The sequence below is a fragment of the Rhipicephalus microplus genome, chromosome 5, assembly GCF_043290135.1.
Source record: "Rhipicephalus microplus isolate Deutch F79 chromosome 5, USDA_Rmic, whole genome shotgun sequence".
In the NCBI taxonomy this organism is placed as follows: Eukaryota; Metazoa; Arthropoda; class Arachnida; order Ixodida; family Ixodidae; genus Rhipicephalus; species Rhipicephalus microplus.
Genome location: NC_134704.1, coordinates 219357091 through 219370329, shown reverse-complemented (window position 1 = coordinate 219370329; position 13239 = coordinate 219357091). Strand labels below are relative to the sequence as shown.

At 44.2% G+C, this 13239-nt stretch overlaps 2 non-coding genes across 2 annotated transcripts; one reads left to right on the top strand and one right to left on the bottom strand.

Moving 5' to 3' along the window:
- Nucleotides 1-281: 281 nt before the first annotated feature.
- On the bottom strand, nt 282-354 carry TRNAT-CGU (transfer RNA threonine (anticodon CGU)). The gene has a single exon. It is a non-coding gene; the product is annotated as a tRNA-Thr (tRNA).
- A 4926-nt stretch (nt 355-5280) lies between these two features.
- Nucleotides 5281-6865, top strand: LOC119173302 (uncharacterized). Its single transcript, XR_012895251.1, has 2 exons — nt 5281-6138; nt 6278-6865. It is a non-coding gene; the product is annotated as an uncharacterized LOC119173302 (transcript).
- The last annotated feature ends 6374 nt before the right edge of the window (nt 6866-13239 follow it).

Sequence of the window (13239 nt, the reverse complement as noted above, 5' to 3'; positions counted from 1 at the left end):
ATTCGACTTGGTCCGGCTCATACAATAAACGTCGAAGGAGCACCATTGAAAAACACATGTGAAAGAATTGCAATTGCCAAGCAACACACATAATATATATATATATATATATATATATATATATATATATATATATATATATATATATATATGTATATATATATATATATATATATATATATGAGATATAACAGACAGTAATGCCAAAGAATGTACAGGGGAAGTTATTAAAACCAATGCAATGTAAATAACAAGAAAGAAAAGTGGATGAAAAAATTACCAACTGTGAGCAGGAATCGAACCTACGACCTTCGAATTACGCGTTCGATGCTCTAACCACTGAGCTATCACAGCGGCCCTCCCTCCATCCACTTTTTTGGGTTTATCTATGAATTTAGAAGTATATATATATATATATATATATATATATATATATATATATATATATATATATATATATATATATATATATATATATATATATATATATATATATATATATATATATATATATATATATATATATATATATATATATATATATATATATATATATATATATATATATATATATATATATATGGTTTATTTTTCATCAAGTCTTCCTGCTAAACACTGCAAAAAAACTTGTCTTTATTGGAAGGATCTGTGGTTAGTGCACATGTACGTGTTATCCTACATAAGCTGAGTCTTTCGACAATAACTCATCCGTTGCAATACAGCGCCTGTGTTTGCGTCTTTTTAGGTGGGCATGATTGTGTTGTATAGTATGCTGCTTCCTCAAAAGAAAAATAATAACTAGGTCGTTAGCTACCTGCTGCAACAAATTAAAAAAACAACAAGATGCAACATTTTTTTCTTTTAGTACTTCTCTTTCTGCCCCCCACCCCCCGCACACACACGCACACCAGAGCTATAAGCGTCCAAGAAACAAGAGGGGCTGTTTACGGTTGCGCACCTGTCATTGCTTCTCTAAATGTTTCGGTGTGAGGGAAGTTGTCGGAGCAGCGAGGATATAATGTACGACAGGAATCAAAGGTGAACATTCGACATAAGCCTGTCTGTTTTGGATGGAAACTGAAGGAATGAGAACTCCAACCAAAATATATTTAAGGAAAAAAAAACCAGATGTTTCAGAGCTGGTCCGGCTACTTCCTCAGGGGTGAGAGAGTGGCTTCAAAACGTCGTTTTTTTTAATATGTTTTGGTTGGACTTTTCTCATTACTTCAATGTACGAATAGAAGTGGGGATGGTGGTAAAGGAAAGGGCTGCCCCAGTGGCTTTCGCAATACTTCAATAGGCAAAATATCTTCTCTTTCCATCTTGCTGTGTAGCTTTCTTTTGTGCTCGGTAGCTCAGGGTGAGGTGAGTTTCCGCGAACCTTACCTGCCTTCCAAACCAGTTACTGCATGCAAGCTTCCCCTGAATGGATGAATCTGTGGTTGAAGAAAAGGAAAAAAAGACACTATCTTTCCTTGCGAGACCACGGCTCAGTCGCTTGAAGAGAGAGGGGGGGGGGGAGTGGAGAAAAGAGTTTAGAAGTAGGTAGGAGGAGAATGTTTGGAAGAACGTGACGGCCATGGCTGCTAGAGCAGAAAGAAAATAGGGGCCGTCGGCAGGGCAGTGCGAGTCGTACGACTTTGAAATGTGGAGCTGCAACCACATAGGCACATATGGTCATCCCCACGAGAAAAAACATGTTCTGAATCACCTTTCTTGGGCAAGAATACAGAAAACTAGCTAAACAAGAAAACTAAAATAAATAAAGAAATAACCGATAATCTAACCACCAATTGTCACCACAGTTGCGGAAGGAAAGAAGAAAAAACGTAATCTGTGACCTTGGCACCAGCGGCTAAACAGAGGCATTTATTCGCAGAACACTGTGTATAAGAAAAGACACGGAAACACGACACCAATGGCGCCGGAATGACGCCGCGTGTCGACCCAACTTGAGCTCTGGGAACAGCGAATGGAGTGCAATGGCAGAACACTGCGAGACCACTCGCAACATGTTTGCGCCATGTATACCAGTCCCGACGGCACGGTGTAGAGCTCGTTGCGTTGTTTTGTAGTCTTTCTGCATTCCTTGAAGTGCACAAAGAGTGCGAAAAGAAGGGTACGAGGAACTTGAACATGGAAAACGACTTTGCCATCAAGCCTTTTGCAGTGTGTACTGGACGAACGCAACGACAGGTGACGAATGACAGGAAGTTCTTACACGCTTCAAAGATGACTATGAATGGAAAAGTGTTTAAATGGGAATGAAAAAAAAATCTTCCAAAAAACACGGGTGTTGCTATGTTGTGTCGGTACAACAGAAGTGCAGGCCTGTTAAAAAAAGATGGCAGGAATATCTTATAAAGAGACCCGAGAATTAAAAGCCTCTCTGATTGCCGAGAGGTAAAAGAATTATTCGACCATGTTTCAGCTTGAATAAATTTATTTCCGCGAGTGATGAAGGATAACGTACGGCACGAACGGTGCGTTTCTGCCTCCTTCCTTCTTGAAATATGGCCGCGAGAATTTTCATGGTACCCTGAATTACGCAGCCGCTGTTTAATTGGTAGCAAATGACATGACAAAAGCCCATGGTCTGTGTCATCGTACATTTTAACAAAACTTGAAATCCAGCCAGATGGCGCATTGCTATCGGGAAATTTTGAGCGCAAACTAATGCTTCCTCACGACGTTCACAAGCACCCATCCTGTCTCTATCGTTCTTCTTAACGTCTTGTTTAGCGCTCACAACTTTCCCAATTGCCACATTTATTCAAGAAAAAACCGAAGTGGCATCTGAGGGCACAAGCAGTTCAATGCAATAGAGAGAGAGAACGGGTGCTCGATTGCTCACGAATCGTGCTGCTTTCTCGTCTTTGAAACCACATTAATAATGAATCTGGAGCTTAGCACTCAATCTCCATTGATTAGGTACATAAGCATAGATCAAGCTCAGTGTAGATTCCGATGTCACGTAATAAAGGTGACCTGGAGTGGCACATGTGTCACAACAAGCTGCAGAACCCAATTCCATCCCTTCGTACCGTCATGCTCGTTTAATACGTATGTTTGTAGATTGGATTACAGAAACAACATTAAAAGACCGAGAAATACTTAATTCCTCCATTCGTTAGTAACGCACTTCGTTATGTATTCTGTTCTTTGGGAGCAGATCACGTGATGAATTAACATAAAGTGCTGTTTCTATTTCACCACAGTCAGCGAACGGTGTACTCTACAAACACATCTCCTACATTAAACTTCGTGCCAGCACAATGCACATAATCTTCAATTACATCGCCGAAAAATAGGCGTTTCACGGAAAGAATTTCCTAATGCTTCGTTATATATTCAAACGTCAAATTTAAATATATCACCACCATGAACGGGATTGACTCCATGGCCGAATTTCACTGCAAAAAGCGCTTGAATAACTGCACCTTCCAGGTATGCAATAGACCTTGCATGGGTTTTTAGATATGTGGGGACATCATTATTTCAGGTTACATTGTTTTAGCGTAGAATTAGCTGTTTAGTCACGTTTACTATGCTTTTTAATGTTAATATTTTACCTGATCGGTCCTTTAGTGACGGTCATTTCATTTCACATCCTTAAATTAGAGTTATGAATAGTTGATATCCAAGTATTTTATTAATATATATGACTGGTGTTTATCAAAGGACCTAGAATGAGTTCCGGGGAGGGAGAGATATGAACAGTTTTATCATTTGAAAAATAAAGTTTTCGGCTTTACAAACCGGTGCGTCAATACGACAACAAGGGACGCCATAGTAGGAGGTTTTAAATATTCGGAACCATGGGTCGGTAAAATAAATGGAGCCTACATGGACTCGCTCAGTAAATGTGCTTTTATCTTAGGGCTCGATATAGGGCCCAGACTATAGCCGGTATTTTGGTCACATATAGGTGACCAAAAATATTTTTCTCTGCAAAATATTTTCGCAATAGACTGCTTTCAATGAAGTAAATCATCCCGACATTTTTTTGAATACACCTGAGGTAGCCGCCAAAACACCTTGGACGTTTGGCGTGGAATGACCGATCAAACTTTACGTCGATGCCTATCACATTTCGTCTCCACTGTCTCTTTCTGAGTTCGCGTTCTTTCTTTCTTGACATTCAATTTCACAGTAATTTAACAAATCCACATTATATTGGTTATATACAAGAAGATAGCTTGTGGTATACACATCTTAAATAAAACTTGGCCGTGCACTTACGCCCCATCTCACTGTTTTGTATCAATCATTTCACCGTTCTCATCTTACTTACCTTATTGCAACGTGGTTGCGGCGGCAAAGAATATGGTACTTGGGTTGCCCAAGACGGCACTTTTTATTTCGTGAACATGTGCCTAGAAAAGTACAAAGTGCTAGAAATTCACGCCTTACGCAGATAGCGGTGATCAGAAAATTGGTTGACGGTAATATTGTCACGGGGCCGTGACGTGGCCGAAGACAGGAGACTTCTTGTTGGGATTTAACTGTTTATTTGGGCGAACCTGTGCCCGGTAAACGGAAAGTCCAATTACAGCAGCAGTCTCGCACAGATAGCAGTCTCGGACTGATAGCGGCGAACGGAGCGTCGGCCTTCGATCAACAACTGACAAGCGGCGAAGCGCGTCGGCATTTATACCCTTGCCGTCGAATGTTCTAGCGTTATCGATGGCGGTGGCGTAGGTTCCAGAACAATCTGTACCGTTCGCACAGTGGGCGTGATCTTATCGAAATGATCTACTGCAGTCAGGGACCTTCTCGAAAACTGCAGGCGCGGTTTGCGCTGAGAATCGTGTGGTGTTTGGGACGATAACAAAAACTTGGGAAATGGAACGTGGCAATATGCATGGTTTGCGCGAAGGTACGTCGCCATATACACCCATGGCATCGAACATCATCCATATTATAGGTGTCTCAAGCTTATCAGAAGATTCTAAAATAATCTAGAATTTTCGCAGACTGCCAAGCATGCTTTGCGCAAGGCAATTGATTAATATGAGGTGTTTAACGTTTCAACACCACCACATGATTATGAGAGATTGCGTAGTGGAGGACTCCAGAAATTATGACAACCTGGGGTTCTTTAACATGCACCCAAATCTGAACACATGGGCCTACGGCATTTTCGACTCTATCAAAAATGCAGCCGCCACAGGCGTGATTCGATCGCGCGACCTGCGGGTCAGCAGCCTAAAGCCTGTTTCACATGCGAGCGATTTTGGTCCAAGAGCGGAGCGACAGCTGCCGCGCAAGGCACCGCGGTGACTAGACGCCCTTGTGAAATTCGCCCGAGTTGGAAAAATTCGCTAGCGGCACAAGCGGCAGATCGACCAGTGACGTCGTTTGACACGTGATGACGGGGGTGGAGTCGAGAAGTTGACGCGCGCGCTGCGAGGAACTGGTTCCACAGAACAACTCGCTCCGACTGAGTAGCAGACGACATCCGTCCTCTCCCCAGCCCACAAATGTCTCGCGCTACTTTCAATGAGTTGTTGATTGCTGAAGTTGCTAAACGACCTATTCTTTGGGACGTAAAGAGTAAACATTTCCGGAATAAGCAGAAGAAGATGATCCTCTGGGAAAAAGTTGCCGAGATTCTTAAAGAAGTCGATGAATCTGGTAAGTAAACAATGTCTTTTTTGCGTGTATACGACCATGTGTGCGTGTGTGCATAACTGAAGAACCAAGCATGGAGCTATGGGGTGGCACTAAAGTCCATCAATTCATCATTTTGAATGCTCACACACGTTCCCATTTGCTTTTATAAAATTTAGGAACGAGATGCGTCACGTGTCACATGGGATTATTTCTCTACCGTTCGTGAACATTTTCTTTTCGTACACGTTGTTCATGTAAAGACTTATTTTTTTTAACTTATAGTTTCAAAATAGATGTGGCAGGCATATATTATTCTAAAAGATTTGCTCTAATGTGAAATTTTTTTTATTCAGTGACAGCAGACGAACTTCAAGCACGTTGGAAGAACCTCAAGGACACATTCAGGAAAAAAAAGAAGAGAAAAAAAATCAAAAAGAGCGGTGCTGCAGCTCCATCGAAGACGGCATATTGGCCGCACACTGAACAGATGACTTTCCTCAGAGACGTATTGGAACCTAGGCGGTACGTGACGTAATCGTAAATATCAGGTGGCAATATTAAGCACGAGTTTTAAATAGCCAATGTAACATAGTACTCGTATGCTTGCTGTCGTCTTTGTAATGTATAGTCATTTATTTACTGAATTATACATTGCTTTCAGGAGCATCAGTAACATGGATGCCAGCGAGGAAACAGCGGTTCCAACATCCTTGCCTGTGGAGCCACTCAACCTCCCATCGCAAGCTTTCCGGAATAGTTCAGATGTTGATAACTGCCCCGCCACAAGAAATCCGTTTGAAATTATATTCCAAGAACCTAGCGTACCAGAACGGGTTACAACACCACCTAATCCGCCACCCCACCATCCGCCTCCCGGCAATCCACCGCCTTCCAACACACCACTTTCCAATCCATTACAGGGTGCCAGCTGCCCAAGAGAAAGTGAGGAAGTTTCATCGACGCCACAACAAAGGTCAAAGCAGCAGCGAAAAAGAGAATTGGAAACTGTCGACGACGAACTGAACACAGTGCGCAACGTCATTGCGGCTCACAAGGCGATGGACGCTAGCGGGGTATTTCTTTTGTCTTTGAAACCATACCTGCAAAGCACGCCACAAGAAATGCTCACAGATTTGAAGATGGATCTACTCCATATTTGCTCCACCTATAGCGAGGGCGCCGTCTTCTTTCACTGCGTTCATACGATTGGTGAGTGCAGATTGAAAATAAAATAGAAATAGGCAGTGAACTTCATGCGTCAGTATCTGTATTTATTGAATGGCCAATTCAAGCACATTGGTGTTCAAACTCGCGTCCCCACGTCCCCTACTGCGCTGCACAGCGCTCAAGCTGGCAGGCTGTCGACAAGTCCTGCGGCACTGGCCAGTTTCTAGTGCCGGAATGCGTGGCTGGCCAGCAAACATACGTTGGGTAGCGAGCACAATGTACAATGCACAGATTACGAAGAACAGCCGTTGATTTCAGGCACCAGTACAGCAACACATGCCTAGGAGCATGCATTTAAGTTACACGGCCGAAGGCTACCAATTGAATGTTAAATCGCTGAAAGCAAAAGCAATGAATCGGAGAAACATGGGAAGTGCTGCGCAAAACACGCTCGCAGTTCCTAAGCATTCGCCTACCCGGAACAGCTGTATAATAAACCCATATAAGCAAACTCTTTTTTTTTTTTTTGCTTCTCCATGGTCGGGTATGTGAGCGCGCAACACGAATCATACCTGAAAAAGACAGGACAAAACAAAAAGCAACTGCAAACGTTGCTTATTCGTTTCGTTTAAGATTCGTGTTACAAATAGTTCAATCAGTGTACAGACGCGTAAAAGTCGAGCGGCTATTGATGATGAACCTCGTAGCACGGGGCGCCAAAGGAAGGACACTTGGAGGAGAGCGCGGCTTTCAGATACCACTGAAAACAGCGGTCAACCGGCGGATTCCGCGGACAACACTGCCCGCTAAAAATAATTACATCATCGAGATAACACATACATATCTCCCATTTGAGGCCGCGATGGATGGAGTCCATGAATCGCTCGAAGGTGGCTGGGGCATTGCATAAGCCGAACGGCGTAACGTTGAATTCAAATAACCCATCAGGCGTGACAAAAGCAGTCTTCTCTTTGTCAGACGGATGCATTGGTATTTGCCAGTATCCAGACTTTAGGTCGACGGACGAAAAGTATGCGGCCGAGTGCAGACAATCAGCAGCATCGTCGATGCGTGGTAGCGGATACACGTCTTTCTTTGTGACAGCGTTGAGAGGGCGGTAGTCTACACAAAATCACCAAGAGTTGTCTTTATTTTTTACCAATATAACAGGAGCTGCCCAGGGACTGCTTGACTCTTGAATAACGCCTTTCTGCATCATGTTGTTGACCTGATCGGCGATCACTTGCCTCTCTGACGGGGATACGCGATAGGGTTTCTGGCGTATCGGTGTAGCATCTCCCGTGTTGATGCGGTGGTGCATACGGGATTCGGGCAACATGGAACAACGCTTGTTTTGAGCGAAATCAAAGACTCCCGCGTAGCGTGTAAGTACCTGCTCAAGGACCCTCTGCTCGGAAGAAGGCAACGACTTATTGATCACACGTTTAATCTCGGCTGAGTAGTTGGGCGCAGTCTGACTGATGGCTGGAGACTCTGAGACCATTCTGACGTCAATTGTGGCCTGCTCTTCGAAAGTTCCCAGTTTGAATCCGGCTGGTAGAACAACAGGCTCTGAGGTTGCGTTGAGCGCCCACAAGCAAGCATGTCTGTCGATGGCTGTAAGGACAGACCATGAGACCAGCACATTCTTCTTGATGGCGTTTGCATGATCAGGCTCCACAGGTCCAGTGCAGGGTCCTGAGCGTACATGAGAAGAGCATACGGGTACAAACACTGCTGTCGGACCAGGGATCGTCACATCTTCAGACAACAAAAGAGCATCGATGGGCAGAATCGGAAAATCGTCAACTATTGCAGCGGGCAACGTACTTTGTAGAAGAATCTCTCCAGTTCCACAGTCAAGCGTAGCGCCGCATTCATGAAGGAGGTCTATCCCTAAAATGACGTCATGAGTTGCGCGAGCCAGTACAGTGAATTCAACTCGGAAATTTTGTCCACCAATCGTGAGTACAACTGAACAAATACCAACAGGGCATAACGCTTCAGCTCCAACTCCACGAAAAGTTTCTTTACGATTCCACGTGAACATAAATTTGTGACCCAAGAAACGATGTTTGAAACGAAGGCAGCACCAGTGTCTACAAGAGCAAGAGTATCTACACCGTCTATACACACACGCACTTTGTTCATCAACATCACAGCAAAAGGCACTTTGTTCATCAACATCACAGCAAAAGGAGGAATTGGCGAAACTGACCGTCCCGCGACCGCACCTCCATCGGTCGCACCAGTTAGTTTCCCAGCCGATGCGGCGAAGGTGACCGACGACGCGGAAACGGCGACCGGCGGGACCGTGTCGGAGGCGGCGTCAGGCTTCGCTCGGAGGCGGGAGACTCGCTGCGAAATTCGTTAGGCCATTGCTGTCGGGGACGGTGGTCGGCCGGTTGAGAGGTCCAGGTTTCGTGCATACGAGGCGGGTGCGTCGAAAAACGTGGCGGCACAGGAGTTTCCTACATACGAGCCAGATACGTCGAAAAACGTGGCGGTGCAGGCGGCCGTCTGGGACAGAAGCGCGAAATATGCCTTGGGAGACCACATGTAGCAAACGGGGACTTGTCGGCTTACATTAGCAGGAGCAGAGGTGGCAGAAGTACGCGGAGACGGGTCGTGCTCCGCAGGAACATTTTGTGATGACGCATAGTAATCTTCTGGTAGAGGCCTGGTTGACGACGGTCGGAGGTCCGCAGCGGCACGTCGAGATGATGACATCCGGTGGTGGCCACGACCCGTCGGGGAAAACGGAAGCCGCGGGGTAAAATCTGCAGTTTCTGTGCGTGGTTGGTTTTCGACGTGGCGCTCTCGAATCCAGTAGGGAGGTGGTTCGGGCCACGCGGCGAACGAGCATTGGTGGTGAACGTCACCTGCTTGAAGTCGTACGAGCACTTCTCGAACTACCCGACGTACGAGGAAGGGAATGTCTTCGCAGGTGGCGACGTCCATATTTGCGACAGTGGGAACATAGTCTAAGCGCCCGAACTTGGGTAGAATTCTCCGGGTCTTCAACGCCTCGAATGCGCGACACTGCTGCCTGAAAATCGAAGGAGTGTTCAAGTTTTCTTTTGTTATCGAAAAATTGTACACGTCCTCGGCGATGCCTTTTAACAAATGACCAACTTTGTCTTTGTCAGACATATTTGCGTTCACAATCCCGCAAAGCTTCAATACTTCTTCAATGTAGGTTGTGCACGTCTCGCCGGGCAACTGAGCCCTACGTGACAGCGTTTGCTCAGCTTTCTTTTTCATGGAACTCGTGTGCCCAAAGCAGGCCTTCAGTTCCTTAATAAATATATCCCAACTGGGGAGGATGTTCATGGTTCTCGAACCAAAGCAAGGCTGTCCCGGCAAGGAAGAATACTACGTTCACTAGCTTCGCCGGTGCGCCCCATTCGTAGTAGCGGCTCACTCTGTCGAAGTGTTTTAGCCAAGCGTTCATGTCTTTGTCAGTTTTACCTGAGAAAATTCGTGGCTCGGGTGCCCAGTAGTCTGGTTGTCGAGGTCGACGGCCACCTTGTGCCGTGTCGGTGGCACTGGTGGTTGCAGCAGCGTAGTGCGTCAATGGGATTGCTGTGTCGTCGTTCATGCTGATGTTGTGCGGGGGTAGGCCAGCTAAGCGTCTGCTTCTTCGAAGAACTTCTGCTGTGGGGTCCAGGACGGCAAGTCACCCAGCACCGCTCCACCAAAGCTGTTACGGATGTGATGGGTTTATTTACACTGAAAAAAAAAAATGTCAGCGCTCTACCGTCACTGCCGAATCACCATTGATGATGATGATGATGACCTCTTATGGATGGCGCTCACCCACAGAGGGGGATGGGCCAAGAACCGGGCGGCAGGATACTTAAATGAAACTAAAATGAAAATGAAGCCAATCTGAAAAAGTAGTTCAAAAATAATACTACAAAAAAATCAGAAATATTTGCTGAGCAAGCGATCAAACCATCTCTTGTTTTTGATAGACATAACTACGAATAATAAACTAAAAATCTGAAAAGGTTGGGGTTCACTAGCACGGTAATATTTTAGTTGCATTGATGTAATCAAACACAGTGGAGCATACATCCCTGTGGCAGTAACCAAATGAAGTTCCGCCAAGTGATAAAATTACTGGTAGATTTACTTGTAATCCTAGCTTTTGTAATGGAGCTACTAAAAATCTTTTTCTCTGATAAGAATAACGATGGCAGAATAAAAAGAAATGTTCAATTGTTTCGATTTCGTTGCACCAAATGCATAGCGGTGACGCCTTGAGTCGAGCTTTGTTAAGGTAATAATTTAGTTGTGGAACTGCACAGCGCAATCTGGTATAAGTGACCTCTAACTGGCGAGATACACACCACTGTTTATTCCAGCAATAGCTCAAATGCTTGAAATCTTTGAATTTATCCTAATTACACTTTCCCAACTGCAGGCAAGCGTTTCGGAACCTTAGCGCTGTCTAGTAAGCCGTATCTGGCAAAACTGGGATGGTGGGCCCACCCAGGGATACTGCTGCTAAAGAGTCCGCCATTTCGTTCAAATATAATCCGCGGTGGCCCGGTACCCATAGCAAATGCAGTTTTTTTACGTTTTTCGGTACTAAATGTCGAAACGCATTCATCAGCTCTACATTTACTGCCGCAGAAAGTGCATTACAAACTGATAACGAATCTGTAATGATAACTACTAATGATTCGCTTGAGGGCAATTTGCGTAAGGCAAAAACAATGGCCAATAATTCTGCAATGAATACCGGGGTATAATCTGGGAGTCGAACCGAAAAGGACCAGTCCAAAGAAGGAGAGAAGATGCCAACCCCAGCCTTTTCTTTTGACACAGATGCATCAGTCACAATGATATTGCTTATTTCTAGGTGAGCTAAATAATCTGCTAACTGGTCATTTAAATACCTATGTGCCAATTGTTTCGCGTTATGAGGAAATATATCATCAAATTGTATGCTAAGCATTGACTTTAGGTTGTGTATTGGACCAATATGTTTAATTTTTACATTCAATTGTTGTAGTAGCGCTTGTGCAAATACTATTTGCGGGGTGTGTAGTCGCGACCAATGGGTTTCGAAAAATAAAGCCGGTTTTTGAATGAAAGCGTAAAATGAGAGTCTTTGGTGTGAACTGTATATCTTTAAGAATGCTTGCACAGTAAGAATTTTAAACCTATTTAGCAGAGAAGGTAGGCGAGCTTCCATATACAACACGCTATTTGCAACAAATTTTGGTAGACCCAGACACAAACGCAACGCTTCTCTTTCCAGCAGTATTAGGGGTCTCATTTTATAAGCTGCGCTGCCAGAAATAATACACATCCGAATTCCATGATGGGCCGCACATAAAGTTTATATATCATTATTAGCACATCTGTTCTTAAACCCGCTTTACGGTTTGCGAGCTTCCGTAGCCACCCCATGGCCCGTGTTGCCTTGGAGTGCACATCATCAATGCGACTTCTCCAGTTTAATGTGTCGTTATATAGGATGCCCAAATATTTAAGGGAATTCGCCTGCGGAATGAGCTCATTGCTGTACATTAACGAGATGTTGATAGGCTGCAGAAAAGAGAATGCAAGAAGCCCACTTTTCTTTACGTTCAGGGTCATATGAATGTTTTTAAGCCATCTTTCAATGATATTAAGATAATTTTGTAGACTCTGGTATGGGGATTGAAAATCGGTATTACTTGCAAAGAAAGCAGTATCGTCCGCGTACACATATAACTGAATATCCTTAGTTGATGGAATGGAGCTTAAGAAAATGTTAAACAAAACTGGCGACAGGACAGCCCCCTGTGGTACGCCACGTGTCTGCTTATATCTATTCGACGAGTACCCATCTTTAAAGCAGCAATATTGTCTCCCTCTTAGAAACTCCGACACCCACGCAGTGATGTAGTTGGGAAAGTGGTGATATTCCATCTGTTTTAATAAAATTGAATGCTCAACCCTATCGTACGCTTTAGCCAAATCTAGAGTAACTAAAGCACAATATTGGCGCCGACGCCGAGCCAGTTGTATTCGGCTCTCTAAATCAACATGCGCACACCATATTGAGCAACCGGATCTAAAACTAGTTTGACTGGGGTGTAATATTGCGTTATTATCAATATATTTCATTACCCGGGCATTCAGAACTCTTTCAATTAGCTTAAACAGATTCGACGTGAATGATATTGGCCTTACATTGTCCAAGGCGAATCCTTTTTCCTGATTTTTAAGAAGTGAAATCACTTTAGACAGCTTCCATTCCGCAGGTATCCAAGCTTTTGTCAAAGAAAAATTCACCAGATTAAGTACTTCAGATGGACAAATCTCGAATATAACTTTTATCATTGCGTTTGTTACCCCGTCTGGTCCAGGTGCTGAAGGAGATAAGTGCCTTACTCGAGAGCGTCCGAACTCTTCTTCCTCACTCTTTCAGTCCGCGTTACAATATGTTCAATACAC